Below are 22,276 nucleotides of genomic sequence, written 5' to 3' on the forward strand. Positions count from 1 at the left end.
CATTAGCAGCCCTCCCTCACCTGCTTCACTTCCAAAATACCTCAAAATTCTTATTTTGTAACAATTCCTGGGGAGACAATAACAAATGTCTACTCACTCTAGATACAGAACCTACCATAGGAAAAAATATGGCTAGCATCAAAGTCCAGCTTGGGGAACCACTGAGTTCTATTGGGTTTACTTACGGAAATATGGGTGAGGGGTTACTCATGGGAGCAGAAATGACTAAAGATCTCACTATCACTAAAGCCTGTCCCTGAATGAGGAACAGCTTGAAAAGGCTGGAAACTTGGAGTGAGCTGTGCAATGGCAAGGATGGAGAGTCCTCTCTATGAAGCTTGGTTGATCTGTGCCTTTTCCAGTTGGCTCAGCTTCTTTCAGGTAGCATCTCTCAGCAGTTCTCAAAGGTTCTATGTATGAGTCCTGTCAGTTTGAAAGCCTTCAAAACTATTTTGATTTGTGTACTTCCTGAGATTAAGGAGCTTCCCTATAGATTGTGATGTTTCCCTTCGGACACTCTGTGTGTTGTGTGTTTCTTTTCCCCTTGAATGTTTCTTGCTTTTCTCTTCTTTATTCTGCTTTCATATATTGCATCTCGACTGAAATTTCCCCTCTGGGCTCCCTTCTCAGTCCTTGTCCCATCTCCCCCTAAATACTGTACACACAAGTGTGGTAACTTACCAGTACTTTAGCCTCAGAAAGCAGAGATAGGGGATCCCCAGAAGGGCAAGCCAAATCAATTTAATGCAGAGATTCAGCCTTAAAGGATAATGCAAAGGAGATAACAGCAGTGATTCCTGGCATTTGCACACACAGATAGGCTCATATCCATGTGAACAGAAAGGCAAACACAAATGTATGCATACCGAGTATGAGTACGCATACATATGAAAAAAATTCTTAAAGTCATTAGGAACACAAAACAAAGAGGAAGGAAACAGTCCTCATGGAGCTCAGAGGCTATTTCAGGAAATACATTTTAAATAGGAGAATGCAAAGAGCATTGACTGTTAGGGGAGAATTACAAGGTGTCCAGTGTGAAAAATCTTACCCAAAGATCAGAGTTTTACCCTGAACTCCCAATAATTCTGATTCTGACAAGTATCTAATGTATACTCAGTATTCATTGGTATATAACAGTAACTTAGCAACTAGAACCAGCCATGTTTTCTTATCTTGTAGTCATTGTGGATCAGAAATCTAGAAGCAGCTGATGAGGATCTATCAAGCTGTCAGCTGGTGCTATTAGCTCAAAGTTCAAATGGGAAGGACTCTGCCTGTCAGCAACCTTGGAAGACTTTCTTTCTTAAGCTTACCACAGGCTGCCCTGCCCCAACCATGAAAGCTGGCTTCCCTTGGTGTGAGCCATTGGAAGAGAATGAGAAAGCATATCCGTTGCAAAAGCCACTGGTCCAAGAGGTTTTTATAACCTGTGCTTAGAAATGGCATATCTTCACTATTTCCACATTCTGTTCATTAGAAGACAGTCAGGAAGCCAAGCTTCAGTTGAAGGAGATGAGCATCAAGAACTCCTTACAAGCCATCTTGGAAGTTGCCTGCCACACCTTGGTCCTCCTAAAGGCAGGTCAAACAACCCTTGAGACAAAGACTCATATACAAGCAAATTTCAAGAAAGGTAATCTTGAGAGTTGTATATTAGTGTCCCCTGAAACTAAAACCTTCCATCTTAGCAAGCTCATTAAGACATGGTAGGAATATAGCAGAATACTTGCAGACAGCAGCATAGGATAATCATTATCAGAGAGGCTTCATCCAGCAACTTATAGAAACAGCTGCAAAGCCCCACAGAAACAGGAAAGAGGAACTCAGAAAACCTCTTACAAAACAGAGAAGAAAGAATTTAAGAGCCAGAGGGGTTTAAGGATGTCAAAATAAAACTCACAGAATCAACTCACCTGGGCTCATAAGAGGTCACAGAGACTGAATGTTATGGTTGTATAGCAAGGTCTTCTTGTGGGATTCCTAACAGCTAGAGCAGGGGTTCTCAGACTCTTTTGCCTGCTTTGGGGATCCTTTTCCTCCTACTGGGTTGACTCATGTGAGGAGAGATGCCTAGTCTTTTTGCAACTTGATATGCTATGTTTGGTTGTTATATATGGGAGGTCTGCCATTTTCTAAAAGGAAAGATGGAGGAATGAATGGAGGAAGGGGAGATGGGACAAGGTCTGAGAAGGGAGCCCAGAGGGGAAATTTCAGTCGAGATGCAATATATGAAAGAAGAATAAAGAAGAGAAAAGCAAGAAACATTCGAGGGGAAAAGAGACACACAACAGCATGCTTACCAAGGAGTGAAACACAGAGTGTCCTAAGGGAAACATCACATTCTATAGGGAAGCTCCTTAATCTCAGGAAGTACACAACTCAAAATAGCATATTCTGAGGATCCAAACTCTACCTGGAAAACACTCGAAGCACTGAATTATGATTCCCATCTCCTGATTATAAGACTTTTGTATTGAATGAATAAAGACTTCGGACAAGTTAGTGTTGTATATAATTAATAGACACTCAACCATTTGCTTAACTAACAAAATATTTGGGGATGACCCTTACATATATGTCCAACTGGACTGTGGAGTTCAGTTGAGTTAGCAGAATTCTGATCCCTCCTTCAGCCCATCTTTTCTCTCCTAATTCCTCTACCTATCTCCTTTTCTCTTTTTCTCCGAATATGGATTTGTTTTACTTTCTTAGCCTTGTTTGTGACCAGGCACCTCAAGAAAAATAGTTACTCTCATACTGAGCATGGGATCTTCACAAAGCAAAGAGCATGGGATCTGATCAAAGCAAAAAGCATTTCAGAAGTTTCGAAAATTACCCTGCCTCTGGATGTTTTTGCATTAACTTGGTCACTCAATCTTTGACAAAGGAGCAAAACCATCCAGTGGAAAAAAGACAGTATTTTTAACAAATGGTGCTGGTTCAATTGGTGGTCAGCATGTAGAAGATTGCAAATCGACTCATTATTATCTCCTGTACAAAGCTCAAGTCCAAGTGGATCAAGGACCTCCACATAAAACCAGATACACTGAAACCTATAGAGGAAAGAGTGGGAAAGAGCCTAGAACATATGGGCACAGGGGAAAATTTCCTGAGCAGAACACCAGTGACTTGGGCTGTAAGATCAAAAATTGACAAGTTGGACCTCATAAAATCTCAAAGCTTCTGTAAGGCAAAGGACACTGTCAATGAGACAAAAAGGCAACCAACAGATTGGGAAAAGATCTTAACCAATCCTATATCTGATAGAGGGCTAATATACAATATATATATATAAAGAACTCAAGAAGTTAGACTCCAGAGAACCAAATAACCTTATTAAAATTGGGGTACAGAGCTAAACAAAGAATTTTCAAATGAGGAATTTCAAATGGCCAAGAAGCATGTAAAGAAATGTTCAACATCCTTAGTCATCAGGAAAATGCAAATCAAAACAACCCTGAGATTCCACCTCATACCAGTCAGAATGGCTAAGATCAAAAACTCAGGTGACAGCAGATGCTGGTAAGGATGTGGAGAAAGGTGAACTCTCCTCCATTCCTGGTGGTATTGCAAGCTGGTACAACCACTCTGGAAATCAGTTTGGTGATTTCTCACAAAATTAGATCCAGCTATACCCTCCTGGGCATATACTCAGAAGATGCTCCAACATGCAATAAGGACACATGCTCCACTATGTTCATAGTAGCCTTATTTATAATAACCAGGAGCTGGAAAGAACCCAGATGTCCTTCAACAGAGGAATGGATACAAAAAATGTGGTACATTTACACAATGGAGTACCACTCAACTATTAAAAATGATGAAATAATGAAATTCTTAGGCAAGTGCTTAGAACTAGAAAATATCATCCTGAGTGAGGTAACCCAGTTCCAAAGAAAATCACATGGTATGCACTCACTGATAAGTGGATTCTAGTCAAAAAAGCTCCAAATAACCAGGATATATATATAATTCATAGATCACATGAAGCTCAATATTAAGGAAGACCAAAGTGTAGGTGCTTTGGTCTTTCTTAGAAGGAGAACAAAATACTCACAGGAGCAAATATGGAGATAAAGTGTAGAGCAGAGACTAAAGGAAAGGCCACCCAGAGACTCTCCCACCTGGGGATTCATCCCATATACAGTTACCAAACCCAGACACTATTGTGGATGCCAAGAAGTGCATGCTAAAAAGAGTCTGATATGGCTGTCTCCTGAGAGGCCCTGTCAGAGCCTTACAAATACAGAGGCTGATGTTAGCAGTCAACCATTGCACTGAGTATGGCGTCCCTAATAGAGGAGTTTGAGAAGGGACTGAAGGAGTTGAACCCCATAGGAAGAACAACAATATCATCCAACCAGATTCCCAAAACTCCCAGGGACTAAGCTATAACAAATGAGTACACGTCTCCAGTTGCATATGTAGCAGAGGATAGCCTTGTCATGCACCAATGGAAGGAGAGGTCCTTGGTCCTACGAAGGCTCAATAGATGCCCCAGTGTAGGGGAATCGAGGGCAGGGAGGTAGAAGTAGGTGGATGGGTGGAGGAACACCCTCATAGAAGCAGGGGGAGGAAGGATGTGATAGGGTGTTTTCAGGAGGGAGGGAAACCAGGAAAGGGGCTAACATCTGAAATGTAAATAAAGAAAATACTCAGTAAAAAAGAAAAGAAAAGAAAGGTCACCATGGCCAACAAGAAGGTACAATTTCATTAGTAATTTATTACATAAAATTGTATGTATAGTATTCAAAGGACTGTCTTAGAAAATTAAAAAGCACATGTAATTAGATTTTAATAATAAGAACTTAATTATAGTACAGCCCTTAAAATCAAAGACTAGTTAAAACTAAATGGAGTTCTATCAAGAACTAGAATTAGCTCTGTGTACATAGTGTCACTTTAAGTTCCTTGAAAATATAAAATATTTTGATGAATGTGACTATACCTGGGACAACCATCATTGGCTTCAAAACTTGACACTAAAGGAATTTCCAATCCACACACGCTCAGAGGCTTCACCCAGTAAGCGTCATTACAATTCGATCTTGAGATCTTGAATCCTCAGGTGCATACGGTATGATCCGCCCTTGTGACAGCCGTATAAAACATCTCTAATACATAGTTAGATCTGACATCAGGATCTTTTACACAGAGCTTCCTCTACATCACAGAGCTGTTCTTTAGCCAAGGGCAGGTGTCTCACTGCTGATCCACTGACACTCTACGGCTTCCAGCTTGAGCAGTATTGTAGGAGTCACAAAACTTACACTTCCTGCCTAAGATATGGAACTGGACTATGGATCGCCCATTACACTCATTGCAGAGAATGTCAACAGTCACGTTCTAGTATTCTGATGGCATGGGAGTCTGTACCACCTCATTATCTAATTGTCTCCAGTACTGAGTCATGTCTAAGGCAGAATGCATGCATACACAGCGGGCATCTATCACCTTCTTTCAACATTTCTTCATTAACACGTTCTATGTAGGAGATGCCCACATGGCAAGACATGAGCTACAACACGGGAGGTATGAATGTCCTCCAAGCATATTGGACAATTCTGCCGGGAAACATTTTCAATACACTTGTGTTTTCCTCAAAGATTCATGGCTAGGCATAAGTTACATTTCAACCAATGGAAAAAAATCTTCCTTTGGACCAATCCTACAAATCCCACAGTTCTCACAATGATACTGCTTCTTCTCTTTGTCAAACAGGTGGCAAATATTGCAGTAATATTCTCCAAACAATGTGCTGTAGTCTTCAGAAGTCTGCTTGGCATGTTGGAGTTTTTCACACATGATGCATTGCACTTCCTTTACTTTGAAACGATCTAGCTGATGATCTTCATTGGTATCATGACACAGCCGGCAAGTATAAAGCTTATCACAACAAGATGCCTTGAGGAGACAGGCTCTGTCATAGTGCTCGCAACCCCGCAGCCCTTGTGCCAGGTTGCCAACGCCATCTTCCAGCGCTGTCGCCGCTATCTCCTCTTCCTCCACCTCCATCTCACAATCCACTGAATCTTCCCTCAGCTTGGAAGCCACGCCTTAAAGAAGCGGAGTCGGTCTGGCACCCCTTCCTCCTCCAAACAGCTGCCCCCACAGTCAAGATGGCGGTGGATCACCTGGAGCAGCCAGATTTCCGGTTCCTGATGAGAGGGAGGAGCGAAAGCTAAATGAGAGTTTTAGTCCGTTGACATTAGTCGCTAATAACTCTTAGGTTGGCTCTTCTGACCCCTCCCGCATGGCTGCCAGCCCAGATTGCGGGCGAAGGCGACTGCTGTGAAGGTGGACGTTGTTGCAGGCCGCCCTGGGCCGCCGGCGCCTGTGAGGAGTGGCCTCTCCTGCAGCTGCCTCCCTAGGCAGAGAAGGATCCCAAGACAGCATCTGAACTTAGTCTCCCACAGAGGCAGGCATGCTGCAGTCCTGGGATGTGGTTGAGGGAAGTCACAGGCTAGTGAAGGTCAAAAGTGAGGGTGATAGGAAGCCCGGCTTTGGCAAAGACATAGGAAAGCCATGCTACTTTTACTTGTTGGGAATTTATTTCTTCAGCTGAGAGTGACCCTGGAGTTTGACAGCTGTGAACCTGACAGCAGCACGTTAATCAACCCTAGGGGGCAGCAATCTGGTCTTCCCTTCCCTTCCTGTAGGCTCCCAAACTCTGAATCTCTAGCTGTCGATTTAATAGTATATCTGGCTTCCTCAAGCAAGGTGATCAATATTTAGGTCTTAAGGTATGAAGAAGGTCCTCTGGCTGGGCACATCTCATTGCCGTGCTTACCTCCTACAACCCCAGCACACATGCTACAATCTTCACACTTATAGAATAACAGGGCAGGCTCAAATGGGGAAGCATGAATATCCCTTGGAAGGGGATATAGGATAGGTGTTGCTAATGGACAGGGGACAGAGGAGGCTGGGAAGACAAAGGATAGGGGAAGGGAGAGTGTACTGGGAGAGACAACTGGAATTGGGAGACATTTTGGGGGGGGTGATATAGAAACCTATTACAATAGAAACTCCCTGTAATCCTTGAGAGTGACCCTAGCAAAGTCTCCTAATAATGGGGTTATGGAGACTGAACTGCCCATCCTTTATAAAAAGGCAAGGCTTCTAGCAGTGGGACTGGGACATCAACCCAGCCATTGAACATTTGACCTAAAATCTGCACTGCCTACAAGATGTGCTGGAACAATGGTGACATAGAACTGTGGGAATTGCCAAGCCATGACTGTTCTAAATTATAGCCCATGCCATGAGAGGGAGACCATCTCTGACACTGTCTGAATATTCAGAAACCAGAAGCAGGACACTCCAGAGACCCAGGATAGAACCAAACATGATTGGACTTAAAAAAAAAAAAAAAGGCAATGAAATGATTCCTTATGATATCCTGGTATATTCATAGATTGGTGCCTAGCCCTATTGTCATCAAAGAGGCATCAAATTGTCATCAAATGATAAGCAGGGACCCTGTATGGGTCTGTTCTAGGACCTCTGTATATACACTTCTGGTTATGAGCTTGGAGGAACCTCAACAATGACTCTGTGTGTGTGTGTGTGTGTGTGTGTGTGTGTGTGTGTGAGAGAGAGAGAGAGAGAGAGAGAGAGAGAGAGAGAGAGAGAGAGAGAGAGAGAGAGAGAGAGAGAGAGAGAGAGAGAGAGAGAGAGAGAGAGAGAGAGAGAGAGAGAGAGAGAAACTTTTTTGCCTTGGCGTTGGGCCATTTTCTTTTTACTGGATTGCCATGCCAAGCTCTTATTATATCTTGTTAGGCCATGTTTGGAGGAGGGATGGTTGAGTTGATATAAGGGAGACTGGAGTGGGGAAAGTTTCTGGGAGGAGTGAAGGGAGGAGAAACTTCAGTCGGTATGAGAGAAGAATAAAAGTTTAAAAAAATAACAAACACCCCAAGTCAGAACATTAGCCACTCAGGGTAGTACTTGGTAGGAAATATCAGGAGGGCAATAGAACCTGACCAAACTGTGGAGCACTGTGTGGCCAGCAGAGGACCTGGCACACAAGGAAAGGAAGCTAGTGAAGTGAAGATGGCACTGATGGACAAAGATACTTGTCCTACACAGCCAGAACAACAGCATCTACAGGAAAGTGACAACCCAAAATCTAGACTGTCTCATCTATGTATACAACTGACAGTGTCCACTTCCTTAGGACCTTGAAATAAGCTTCTCTCATGGTCAAAACGATGACTCTGCAGTGCACTCTGTTCTTCCAGATGACCAGAGTTGGGTTCCCAGCAGCACGTCTGTGATTCATGACTGCTCATAACTCCACCTCTAGAGAATCTGGTCTCTGGTTTACATGGGCATTTACGTTCTTTCTTTGTCTGTGTCTCTGTCTCTCTCTGTGTCTCTGTCTCTTTGTGTCTGTCTTCCTCTCCATATTCCTCTCCCTCTCCCCTATCTTAGTCACACACACACACACACACACACACACACACAAACACACACACACACTTTGTTATTCAGTGCTGAGAAGCAAACCTTGGGCCACGTGGGAGCTGGGCTGTGTGTCTCTTGAGCTATATTCCCAAGCCAGTACTTTACTTTGTATGCCCATTCTTATCATTTGTTAATGCAGTTTTCACTATTTAGCAATCTTTCATTTTCTGTTCTTTTCACCCCACATCTTTTGTCGTTGTCCCATCTCTACTATACTTTCAGTAGTGTTTTGACCTTATCTTCAGATTCAGTTTTGCTTTCAACTCATGTTTTTATTTTTTAGTTCCCTTCTTGGTTTTATGTGATTTTTTTATAAAACTATCTCATAAGTTAGGATTTTTTTCTGGAAAAAATCCTTTTCTAATATTTTAATATTTTCTCTCCCCCCAGCATTGTTCTCCACTTCATTTTTTAAAAATTTATTTAACCTTGCTTCAACTTCAGTTTGCCTTTCCTACCTCCTTTTGTGAGATTTTTCATTGACAATCTTCCCACTTCCCTGAAGCAACTTTTACCTTCACAGCACATTCTACATTGGCTTTATCACTTTCTGTTTTCCAGTCATTGTTTGGTATGTTTGTGGGCTTTAATCAGCTTTAAGAACATTTCTAAGCCTTGTTTTGTTTTGCTTTGTTTTTGATATTGTTGCTATAACAGAGTGTTTTCTCCTGAGTGTTGCTGGAAAAAGATCCCAAATAAATGCAGAAGAGATATACAGACACACAAACACATGAACTGCATCATAGAAACCCAAGATATATGAGAAGGCTAGGCAACATGATTCTTCAGCTACTAATTCAAAGAGAATGGGAGATGCGCCATGCTGATGACACTTCTTAGTCAAAACAAGCAGTGTGTTAAAAGAATATTAACAAGCATCTGCTCACTGTAGGACCTGGAGAGGAATGGTCATAGCATGCACGAAAAATCAGCAAACTGAATGAGAAAATCAACAATCCATACATATGAAAAAAGGCAGCAACATAGAAGGAAACATCAGTAAGGAAATTAAGATGAAGTAAAGGAACATAGAAATGCTTTGTCTCCATCAAATATACCTCATTGTGAAGACATCTACAGCCCAAGAATCAAAGAATGGGAGTCAATCTGTCATGCAAGTAAAAGCTGAATAAGTTTCTATAGCTATTTTGATATCTAATAAAGTAGATTTCAAACAAAAGTTAGGCAAAAAAGATAAAGAAGGCCACTACATAATATAAAGATGATAGTTCACCAGGAAGATATAACCATTATTTGTGTGTATGTGTGTGTGTGTATGTATATGTATATGACATATGTATATGACATATGTATATGATACACACACACACACACACACACACACACACACACACACACACTGATTGCTGGGTTCCTGATTTCAGAGTGGCGGTTCATGCTTCACAGATCAATAGAATCCCTTAGTGCTGTGCCTCACTAGTATATGTCTCAATTGAGTCCAAATCCAGCCTATCTATCTATCTACCTATCTATCTATCTATCTATCTATCTATCTATCTATCTATCTAATAACTTCTGATATTTTCTCAAATCAATGCGCATCATATGATGAAGAAAGAGAAAAGAAAGCACAGTTATCTGCTTAATACATATGTAAGTAGACACAAAAAATATTTTCAGCAAAATAAGACAGAAACTCTCATCTTAGGCCACATGGCTTCATGTGGTATTTATAGGTACCTTCTATTAATAGCCTTCCTGCATTTCCTCCACTCTCAGCAAGCATCTCAGCAGGTCTTGATTTCTTCACCTGGAGAGTTTACTCATACCTTCATTCGTGAAGCATTTGGACTATTTATCATCCTGCCTAGAGTATGTGGTTGTAGTTTTCCACTTATTGTAACTATAGAACAAGGTAACACCAAGACATGCCCTAAAGAATACCTTGAATTCCAGAAATACTTTTCATTATCTTCTGTATGGGCTGCTTTTCTATTTCTGCAATGGAACACCCACAAGAAAACACGTCTTGCTCAAATTTCCAAAAGCTTTCACATTTTCCTCACAAAACAAAAGCCTGCCAAATACATAGCTAGGTTTACCACAACACAGACTCCAGGTACCAGTTTTTGTATTGCCTTGCTGTGATAGAATATTCTGACAGGAAATGATTTAGTTTGGCTTTCATTTCCAGAAGGACTGTTTATCATGGGGTTGGGGGAAGGCAAGGCAGTGAGAACATGAAGTGACTGGCCGTCAGAAAACAGAGTACAGGAAGTGGGGTCTAGCTCCGAAAACCTCAAAGAATATTTCTAATGATAAACTTTCTTCAGTTAGGCTCCACTTTTAAAGAATCCATAGCCCTCCCACACAACACTACCCCCTGGGGTCCATGTATTCAAAAACATGAGTCTATGGGGCACATTTTCCATTCAGTCTGCAATACCTCCATTGTGGAGAAGCAATCCCACTTCTCTTTAGTCTAGATCAGTAACCCTTCTTGGCGTTGTGTTGCCTTTCTTGGTCTGCTGACTCAAGAGCACTAGGAACCTGAAGTGGCCAATGGAAAAATCTTAGCTTCCAGCTCAGTGGAATGGTTGTTGTGTCTCCTGGTAGTGGAAGCAATCTTCTTTCTGGAACTAGAAGTTCTATGTCAGAGAAGTATAAGGTGGTGGGAATAGGGAGCAAAATGATACTTTTTCTATTGGGTCATTAGTACAGTTAATGAATGGCATAATTTACATAACAACCCCTTGATTCCTAGACCTGTGAATACAGGCTATGAGAGAAATAGCACTGAATACTGGGGTTGATTCAAAGTTTATACTGTCATTTGGAGAATTCTGCCGCAGCTTTCCAGGCTTTTGTTACTTTATTAACACTCAGTGTCTTTAAAAGCCATTCTAGTTTTCTTTCAAGCCAACTGCTTCAGGGTGGTATAAGAGAGTAACAATAAACAAACAAAACGAACAAACAAACAAAGATCAAAAAACAAACCAATGGATTCCATGATCTCACTGCTGCATTCATTTAGCTGTGAAGTAAATTCCTTGGTCAGAATCATGATGGCTGATAAGGTGGAAGATAAAGTATTCTTTACATCTGCTTATGCATGTTAGTTTTAGCAGGACCATTACAAGCAGGATGTAATAATTTATAACCAGAGTATGTATGTACTTGAAAGAAAACTAGAATGGCCTTTAAAGACACTGAGTGTTTATATATATATATATATATATATATATATATATATATATATATATATATATATATACACACACACACACACACACACACACACATATATATATTAGGCACACACATACACACACCAAAGATAACCAAAGATAAATGCTGCTCTTTCAACAATGAAGGTGGTCCAATGTAGTCCACTTGCATCTAGATTCTTGGCTTATCACCCTCCTGAGTAGTTCCATATCAAGGAATCATTTTTGGTATGCTGTTGGCAGATTTGGCACTCCACAGCAGCCATTGGTACATTAGGTTTGGTGAGTGGAAATTCATGTCATTACGAACATTTATAATTTTCATCTCTCCCACTACAGCCATTTTGTTCATGAGTCCTTTGAGCATTGATAAGGATATCAAGGGAAAGAGACTAACTACTATACAGAACATGTGATTCTTTTTTATTATTAAATTCTTCCTCTGTAGAATTCACTTGTCTCTTGACGAACATTTATAGGATATGCATATATCTTTGAGTCATCTGGAGAGATCCATCTATGCACTTCTTGTCCAAATGTCTCTCATCAAATTTTTAACCGTTCTAAGTTTCTAACCATTCAGCCAAACCACTGGCTACAGTGTATTAGTCAGTATATAATCATACCGCTGACCATTTCTCCTTCTAAGAAAAATGTATGATCATTTGTACTGCCCCAAATTCAGCTCTCTGTGAACCTTTTCCTTCAACAGTATATTGCAATATTGTCCCATAAACAGGCTATAATGCTGCATTTGTTCACTTCTGGATGTTGTCTGTATAACATGTAAAACTATATGCAAACTAGGTCATTTTCTTCTCTTGGTCAGTCAACTAATACCTATTAGACCATAGGTGCACACTTGTGGAAGGAAATCATTATAATGAAAGTTAAAACTAGGCATTTGTACAAATTCTTTACATAATTTGATTGTGCCTCAAGGGCTTACTCAGGCCTAATCGTGTATATACCACTTCTGTGTGATGATGGATTATTGCTGTGAACATTTATGACTTGATGTGTCAGATAACACCCAGATCATAAAGGGAATCTTAGATCCCATGGATTATTGTGAACCAGTTAGCTTTTATAAAAGTCCAATGGTAAGACAGGTGCTGCTTCTCAAAAGGAAAATAGTTGACTTCAGAAGATGGAAGGTCCTTTCGCTAAAATCTCAGACGTCAGAAGGTGAAAGGTCCTTACTCTAAAATCTCAATGTCCTCTGCTATGATTCATAGAAGGGGATCTACAGGAAACTCCAAATAGCTTCCCTACATGTCATCAATATGTCAAGAAACATAAGACCTGCTAGAAGTATGTCCCAAATGGCAGAGAAGTCTAAACAGTTGCCTAGGTCTGTTGGTGAACCATCTCCTTCTCTGGATCCCACTCAACTTTTTACTTCTATTTTTCATGGTGAAAGGTACCAGGTAAAATACTTTACTTTAGAAAGAGTATCTCAACCTGTCTCATACAACTGGACTCCTAGAAGTTTCACTGAAGTAGAGGTCCTTGAATTTTGGTTAAACTTATTTTCCATCCTCTGAAGCAATATGGCTTACCAAATCCAGAATGGTTGCAACCTCCTTCTCACCTGATCAAATCAGCATAATAATTATTAATATAATGGACCAATATAATATCCTGTGGAAAGCACAAGATCCATATTAACAAAGTAGGATACAGACACAGAAAATTAATATATCCTTAACGTAGAACAGTAAATAAATACTACTGGCATTTTCAAGATCAGTAGTTACAAACAAGTACAGGAAATGTACTAATAACACACAAATAGACTTAATAAGAGAAACCACATATAATGATATCAATAGATATGAAAAATACTGTTGACAAAATTCAACATTATTACCTGATAAGACCTCTGAATAAAATAGGACTACAAGGAATATATTTCAGTACAATAAAGGTTGTATATAATGAATTTATAGACAACTTTGCTTAAAATGAAAAAAAAATGCAAGTATTTTCCCTAAAATCAGTAACAAATTAGGATGCCCACTCTCTTAAGTTCTATTCACTGGAGAACTAGAAATTGTTGCTATAGCAATAAGACAAGAAAAGGAAATAAAATGGATGCACTATGAAAGAAAGATATCAAATGCTCTTATTTACAGATGATATGATTCTATTTTTAAAAGATTTATATGACTCCACTAGAAAACTCTTATATCTGATGAATATTTTCAACAAAGTAACATAATGCAAAATTGACATACAGAAATATTTGGATTAGACTAATAAATAGCAGAGAAAAAAATCATGAAATCATAATAATATCACATTCACAATAGCTTTGAAACTCATAAGATACTAGCTATAAAACTGTCAAAGTAGGTGAAAGGCCTTTACAATAGAAACTTCAAGATAGTGAAGCAATAAATTTATGAGTACATTAGAAGGTGAAAAGAACTGCAATTATAGAGATTAGGCATCATCAATATTGTAAAAATTACTCTATTACAAAATGTGGTATACAGATTCTATGTAATCCTCATTAGAAGTCCAATGATAGTCTTTCTAAGATTAAAAAAAATTCTAAAATTTATGTGGAAGAATAAATGTCTCCAAATAGCCAACAAAACCTAAACTGAAGGAACAGTAATGGTAACATCTCACTTAATCTGAAATTATATATCATAGAGCCATAGTAACAAAAACAACATTATACTGGTGGAAAAATAAATATCTAGGTCAAGAGAGTAGAACAAAGAACTCAGAAAAATCACATGGTTATGGTCACAACTTCAAGAGCATACCTTGGGATAAAAGACAGGATACTTCATAAGTGATACAAGAAAAACAGCACTTCAATCTGTAGGAGAATGAATGTAGGCCTATGTCTCTCATCTCTCTTTAATCAAAATTTAACAATGAAAGACCCAAAAAACTTTGAACTACCTCGAGGAAAAGAGCATTTTACATACTTGAAGAAAGAAACATAGACAAGGACATTTTGAATGAGATTACACCAGCACAGGCAATGATCCCAAGAAGTGACAAATAGTATTGCATGGCATTAAAAACCTACACAACAAAGGAAAATATCACCAGAAGAGCGAGCCTATAGAATGGTAAACACAGTTGTCTACTGTGCACAGACAGATGATGAATGTCTAGTATATATGAAGTAATGCCAAGATTAAGTACTCAAAGAGGAATTACTCAATAAATGAGCTAAGGAAGTAAAGATATAGATCTAAAATAAAATATAAATGGTTAGTAAATACCAAAAATAGTTTATTATCCTTAGATTTCAGGGAAACAAACAAGAACTGCATAGAGATTCCCTGTTACCTGAGTATGAGTGGGCATCATCAAGAATATAAACAACAATACTGGTGAAGATGTAAGGGAAAAATCTTTTTGTCACTTTGGTGGGAAGAAAATTGGTATAGCCACTATCAAAATCAGTATGGACACTTCTCAAGAACCTAAACATAGAACTGTCTATTATATGACCTAGCTACCATGTTGTTCCTGGGTATAGATCCAAAGAATTCTAAGTCAGCATACCCTAGAGATACTTCCATTATTCACAATAACTAAGATATGGTATCAGCTTCTATATCCAACAGATGAGTAGATAGAGAAAACACAGTAAATGCACACAATGGACTTTTATTTTCCTGTGAAAGAAAATGCTATTATGTCATTTGCAGGAAAGTGGATCATTGTCATATTCAGTGAAATAAACCAGGTCCAAACAAGCTAACATACTGCTTGTTTATTTTTTATTTATTTATTTATTTATTTATCTATTTATTTATTTATTTGTCATATACAGACTCAAGATTTAAAGTGTGTGTGTGTGTGTGTGTGTGTGTGTTTGACAGTAGAAAGAGGACTCTTAATTGAGGATGGAAGGAGGAAAGTAATATAATACATGTGACATGAAAGCAAGGAACCATGGTATGTTTGGAGAATGAAGACCAGTAAAAGGGAGCAAGAGGGAGAAGAGAAGACAGTGGGGAGGAGGATGTTAAGGACAAAGTACAATGCATGCATATGCATAAAAATAAAATGATAAAACCCATTACTTTGTATACTATCTTAAAAAGGAAAAGAAAAATGATTAAGGTGCTTTATTGTAAAAGAGCATGATGGATGTTTATCAGAAAACAAAAAACAACCAAAAAGAAGCATCTAAACAAATCCACAAGCAACCATCCATAAACCCAAGCCAACCACACAGAAAGTATGAGATACTCTCATGCAATAAGCAACAGAAACACTGTTGAGAAAAGCCAGTTTTATATTAGAAGATAGGCAATTGTTTGAATCCACTGTGGACAGGAAGATTCTAACTAGTCAGTTGGAGCATTTGTAAAACATGAGGGCTGTAAGGAGTGAGAGGATTTATGACAGAGAGAATGCTGAGAGCAGCATGTGGTTCCTTCCCTATATGTCCTTGGACTTAATGAGAATGACAGGAGGAGTGTGAATGGGAACTGCTCAGGAATAGAACAAACAGCCAAACTATTTTTCTTAAAATCTGTGCTCCTGGGATTGGAACACTTGACCTTGAACATGCCAGACCAGCATTCTATTGCTGTGCTCTGCTACCACCCTGAAAGTCTATTTGGATGAAGAGATTCTGGTTTTGTTCTTTTTTTTTAAAATGATAATATCATCTTTCTCCAGAACTTACCCACTTAAAAAATTTATATGTTACCCTTTTACAAAATTCATATGAGCAGTCTCTGTTATCTGTGAAAACTGGCCCAGCATTAACTGATTTCCTATTCCTTCTAAACTGAAGATCTAATATAAGCCACAAGTGTTATAAAGGGTTAGCAATCCAGACACACCCTCATGACATACAAAACAAAAATTGCAGAATACACATTTGGGACCCAATATGTCAGCAACTCTTCCAGGGACCGTGAAAAGGCATTGACTTGAAGAGTTGTGCAATTTGGAATTAGCAGATGTTGAGCATCTGCTTGTGTGATTTCATCTGAGAATTGTCACTCTGATGGGGCCATTGTACAGGAAATATGGTGGACACCCTGAGAGGAGAGAATGATGGAAACAGACATTTTCTACTCCCTATATTTCATCAGTCTTTCCATGTAAGATTTTACTCAGCTTACGGGAAGCCTCAGTTTTCTTAGCTTTGTCTTGGCATCACTTTCTCTGGTTTCTTCCTTGCTCCAGGATAAGCCAGGTATTTGGAATGTTAGTATCAGTGACATGTCACACATGACAACCGCATCCTTGGAGGACTGCTCTATTCATTACCAGTCATTTACCAACATCTCTGGCTTTATCAATTAGATGTCCACAGCATCCATAGGCATTGACCTGTTATTATGTCTCACCAGAAGGCTCCAATGCTACCTGTTTTCTCAGGCAAACTCTTCCATGGTTTTAAGAATCCATTTTGCTGAAATGCTTTTAGTACCTTCAGCTTTGTCCCAGCTCTTCTCCAGCAAACACTTTTATCTGACATTCTCATGTCCATAACTGATCCTATCGAAAACTGAGCTTGCATCTTGCCTGGGGCTCTCATCCTCCCCTCCCCCACCTTGTCCTCTTTCTTGTCGCCCTTGTCCTCTTCCTTCTTCATGTCATTTACAGAGTTAACTGTCACTCTTCTGCACTGCAAATCTTAGAGTTAGCCCTTCTTGTAATATACTTTCTGGATGACAGCTCTCATGGGGTCAGGAGCGTCTATAATTTGAGGGAACTTCTTTGTAAAACAGTATCATAATTAAAATTAGGTACAGGCTTGGGGAGGGATTGAAGAAATCAAGGGAGTTAAGCTTTAATTTTATCATTTTTATTCTCGCTATTCATTGTCTGATATAAATAAAGGCATTTCCTTGTGGAAAACATTTTCTCTTGGTGAAATCAAGAAGTTTCTATCAAAAGAAGGAATGTTTTATAAAACAAACATCTTTTACTCAGTGTTTAGCTTGCATCAGGATATTAAATTTTTTACCTCATTTAGTTTTCCTGCTAATTATAAGGAAGAAACTAATCTAATAATTGTGATTAAAGTCATGTTTCCAGAGATCAAATGTCCTCAGTCTGATTCACGGTCATAGCATTTACTATTTGTTTGTACGATCACTCACACCACTACAGTTAAATATTCCTCAGCTATAAAGTATGGATACATGAAAATATTATACTTCAGACGGGCAGTGGTGGGACATGCTTTTAATCCCAGCACTTGGGAGGCAGAGGCAGGCAGATTTCTGAGTTCAAGGCCAGCCTGGTCTACAGAGTGAGTTCCAGGACAGCCAGGTCTATACAGAGAAATCCTGTCTTGAAAAAAAATGAAAAAAATTACACTTCATTATACAGCTATGTAGATTAATTAATCAGTGTATAAATCAGTACAGTGCTTGAAACACAAGAAGTGCATTCAACATGGACAATTGTCATTATTTTGCTGCTAAGAAAATGAAGCCTGCAATACGAAGCATATCGCTAGATTCACATAATCCCCACATTTGTTAATTAGAGACAGGGGAAGCAGGAATCTAAAGAACAACCTCTACTAATATAGCAAGTTCAAGACCAGCTTGGACCACATGAAGGTCTATTTAAAAAAAAGTTTCCAAAGCTAAATTCTTTATAGAGTTAAGAAATTAAACACGTTACTGCGGGGTTCAGTTACTTTGCAAAATCTTACACCAATGTATGGAGACTGTACTGTGAGTGGGAAAAATATCTAGCAACCAGATATTAGTGTATTTTTACTCATTAATATAGTTTAAAATTAGGAATAAAAAGATGTAAATAAATAGACATCCTATTGACAATTATGAGATGTTAATTGATAAGATGACAAATACATTTGCTCCTCCAATTAGACTACAGATGTGTTGCTGTCCCACTGAAATCCTCCATTTCCTGTTGCATTTGGACATGGGTAGGATCCAGAATAGCTAAAAACAGAACTGAAAAAGTAGAATGACATTGGCGGTTCATATCTCAACTTCAAAACTTACTCCACACTTGCATTAACATCAGTGGGTGAGCAAGGAGAAACACATCCACATGAAGCTAACCTAGGAGGGTGGGAGCAGTTCCTCAGCAGAGCACTCCGGCCCTTTCCACAGAATGTCTGCTTCTGAAGCTGAACAGATAACTCCAAAGCATCTTGGTGGTCAGCGCTCCTCTGTGGAGAGCTTTGTACCCTCTGCTTCTTGCTTTTTCTTTCCGTGGGTCTCCTGACCCAAATATTTACCCTGGCAGCCAAAAATTAGGGCTTAAGCCTTGCTTTAGCCTCTATTCCCCCAATTCTGGGCCAAACAAGGATTCTGAATGCTTGTCCAGCTCTAAGACAGTTCTTTACGGGCACTTAAGAAGGGAAGTTGATGAAGCAAACACCAACCACACTTTCATATATGCCTCATCCTTCTTCTAGTGTTTGGAGTATTTCTCAGGGATTGCTACTTTCCTGTTTATTTCAAAATAACAATCCTGAATCCATTTTCTAAAATCATCACATACTTCACCCAACATTTTGTGCAACCTATGGTACAGGTATATGTACAAGTAGATACAGGATTTTTTTGTCCTTCAGGAAATCTCTGTTATAATGGATAGGACAGAAACACTTAAGTCAAAGCATCCAAAGTATTGCCTACTGGAGAAATAAGTGTGAAAGAGTTGGAGTGGGAGAGAGAGAGAATATTGTGAGATGACAACAGAGAAGTATCTGGAGCAAAGAGTCCACAGGGTTGAGGTGGAAGGACTCTGGATCAGAGCCTTGAACAGAGTCCATTTCAGGTGTAGTAGAAAATCAGTACAGTGGTGTTATTATTTCTAGTTGCTAGTGATATGGGGAGCTGTTGACGATCACAATCTAGAAATGCCACTTCATTAGGAATGCTGATGGTTATATTCTAGTGCATCTTCCCTTCTTCACCTATTAACCGGAAAAACGAGAAGAGAATTGTTGTATGTTTATTCTCTAGTTACCCCCAAGATGGTTTAACTTAAAATATTAAAATCTATGAAATACTAGCATATGATAAGGATTCTGCCAGCTGGCTATAGGTGCTTCTGTTTCCTCTGTGAAGCACATAGATGGATTTCCAAAGCAAATGAAATAATGGCAAGATTAATTGGTTTTGAATTCACACACCTTCCCTTTCTCCATTACTAAATGACTATTAGAAGAATATTTCTACTGAGAATTGTCCTTCAATAACTTTAGCTGTATTTAAAGTTAATGAGCTTTTTCAATTAAAGCCACAGTTATTAGCCTTTGGACAGCACATGGATGAATCAGGGTGCATCTAATTACACTAGGCAAATTCTTCAGAGGCTGAGGAGATGAGATTCTTTATTCTGAGCAAGTGTCTTGTAAGTTAGAGACATAAAGAGACAGTATTCAAACCTGTATGCAGGTGAACTTCGTGAAAGGAAGCCTCCAGGTCAGTGATGAGGGTGGGAAATACACATAGTAGAAACATAGGCATGCTTTTGTTTCTAATATTTTTTTGAGATATATGTCTTAGTGTGTATCCTTGAACTCCACATTGTCCTGTTTTCATCTCTAAAGTGCTGGTAGTGTACAACACCATTCCAAGATAAGAAGTTACTGTTTTGACTAAAATATATCAATTGAATAAACAGAAAGCAAAAGAGATATTTTATGATGCCAATATCCACAAATCTGTCTGGGAGGAATTTTAGACACAGCCAGAATCATTGTCCAATTATGGTAGAATATGTTCTAGAATGAATTTTCCAATGGCCATCTTTGATCAAATTCCAGTTCTGGAGTTTGTCACTATGCCTGGATGAAGGGGTGACTTAGTTGACCAGGCCTGTGGTTTGTGACCACCTTCACTGCCCAGGGGATACTGCGACTCCTTCAGAACCAGAATGACTGCACAGTGAAGATGTTTGTCTCATGAAGACACTCATTTAATCTTAGGTTTTGTGGATTTTCAACTTATTCCTATGGCTTCTTTCCTACCGAGTGCATCCTAATTTGTCTTTAGCTTTATTAGAAAACAGATACGCAACAAACTTATCTAAATCACTTGCTGCAGATTTAGTGTTTTGTTTTAAAACTTGAACAATTATTTCTTTATCCTAACTTAAAAAAAAAAGTGCCTTCCAGGACATGAGAACGGTTGGATCTCAATTGCATGGTCGTTTTCTGTGATGTTAATTTTATGACTGGATCCCTTTCAAAATGGCTGCTTTATTTCAATAATTACAACATGTCATTCAGGATGCTGCAGGGTGGGAATCTTTGTGTGGCTGTCTATAGGAACACATGTACTTCATTAAATACTGGAAGAAAAAATTAAACTTCCTCTCCATCTAAATGGAATCAAAGGAAATTCTTAAATTTCATATTTTATTAATGGTATCATTTTAATTATTTTCATTAGTAAAGATACTAGAGAAGATATTTCAGGTTGCAAAAAGGAAATAAAAGAACTATGTTTCTCTAGCATTTGCTAAAGAAAGCAAACTGACAATTTAAGACATTAAAATATTTTCAGAATATCAACTAGGCTTTTTCTGAATCATATCCAAAAACAGAAATTATATTTCATGTAATAAGAAAATTTTACAAAAGTTAGACAGAGGCACACACCTATAATCTCAGCACTAGGGACCCTGAGACAGGAGGATCACAAGTTCAAGCACAGGCTGGGCTGCAACAGAAAGTTCCAGGTCAGCCGAGATCAAATATCAGAAGACATCTTAGTTTGTTTCAGAAACAAAACTAAACAAATGCAAAGCAAGTAAACAAATCCGTATGAAAATAACTTTTTGAATGCCAGTGAGGTGAGATGACTTATTAGGCCAGTAAAGGGCCATGCCATGAACTCTAATAACTTGTATTTAATTGCACAAGAACTCACCTTAGAGAAGGAGAGAGCTGAAGCTGGAAGCTGTCCTCTGATTTTCACATGGGTGCGTGGTATGTATGTACTGCCCTCAAATAAAATGAATGTGAACATTTGAAATGTATAGGTCAGGTGACAAATGGCCATAAAGCAATCATATGGTCATCGGTGGCCATTACTTCTCAAAGGCTGTCAGTTTCCTTTCATGCCATTTTCTAGATATGCACATACATGGTAAAGTTTTTAAATGTTGCAGAACACAACCTGGCAAAGATACAACTAACTGATAGGAAGCATTAACCATTTGCTGTGCATTTAATACATTTTATTTAAAATTAACTCTTTAATATGCTTTTAAACCTAAAAGAGAAAATTTATAATATATTCTCCAGGGTGTATGAGAATTGAATCAATTACATGTGACAACTATAGAAGATATAAAAGAAAATAGTATATTTAAACAGCTAAGATAATAGTTTATTTTAACTGTTAATTATTTTGTAGGCACTCAATAGATATTATTATTACATAATAAAGCATGGCAAAAGGAATATATCATAACTTTTTAGTGTTTCTGAATTCTGATATATCATCAAAACATGATTAATAATAAGTTGCAAAGTGTTAAAACTGTACTTCAAGTAACTTTTTAAACTGAAATTCTTTTTTTTTTTAGTTTCTTTTGATTTGTTCCTCAGGAAACAATACACAGCAAGTTATGAATTTTAGTGGCTGTACCCTTATTCCTGTGCTCTTCAT

The 22,276-nt window shown here is 38.6% G+C and overlaps 1 pseudogene; it reads right to left on the reverse strand.

The window, feature by feature from the left end:
* Positions 1-5,114: 5,114 nt before the first annotated feature.
* Positions 5,115-5,787, reverse strand: LOC116095383 (annotated as a pseudogene).
* Positions 5,788-22,276: the final 16,489 nt, after the last annotated feature.

This window comes from Mastomys coucha, unplaced genomic scaffold (assembly GCF_008632895.1).
Source record: "Mastomys coucha isolate ucsf_1 unplaced genomic scaffold, UCSF_Mcou_1 pScaffold18, whole genome shotgun sequence".
NCBI classification, from domain to species: Eukaryota; Metazoa; Chordata; class Mammalia; order Rodentia; family Muridae; genus Mastomys; species Mastomys coucha.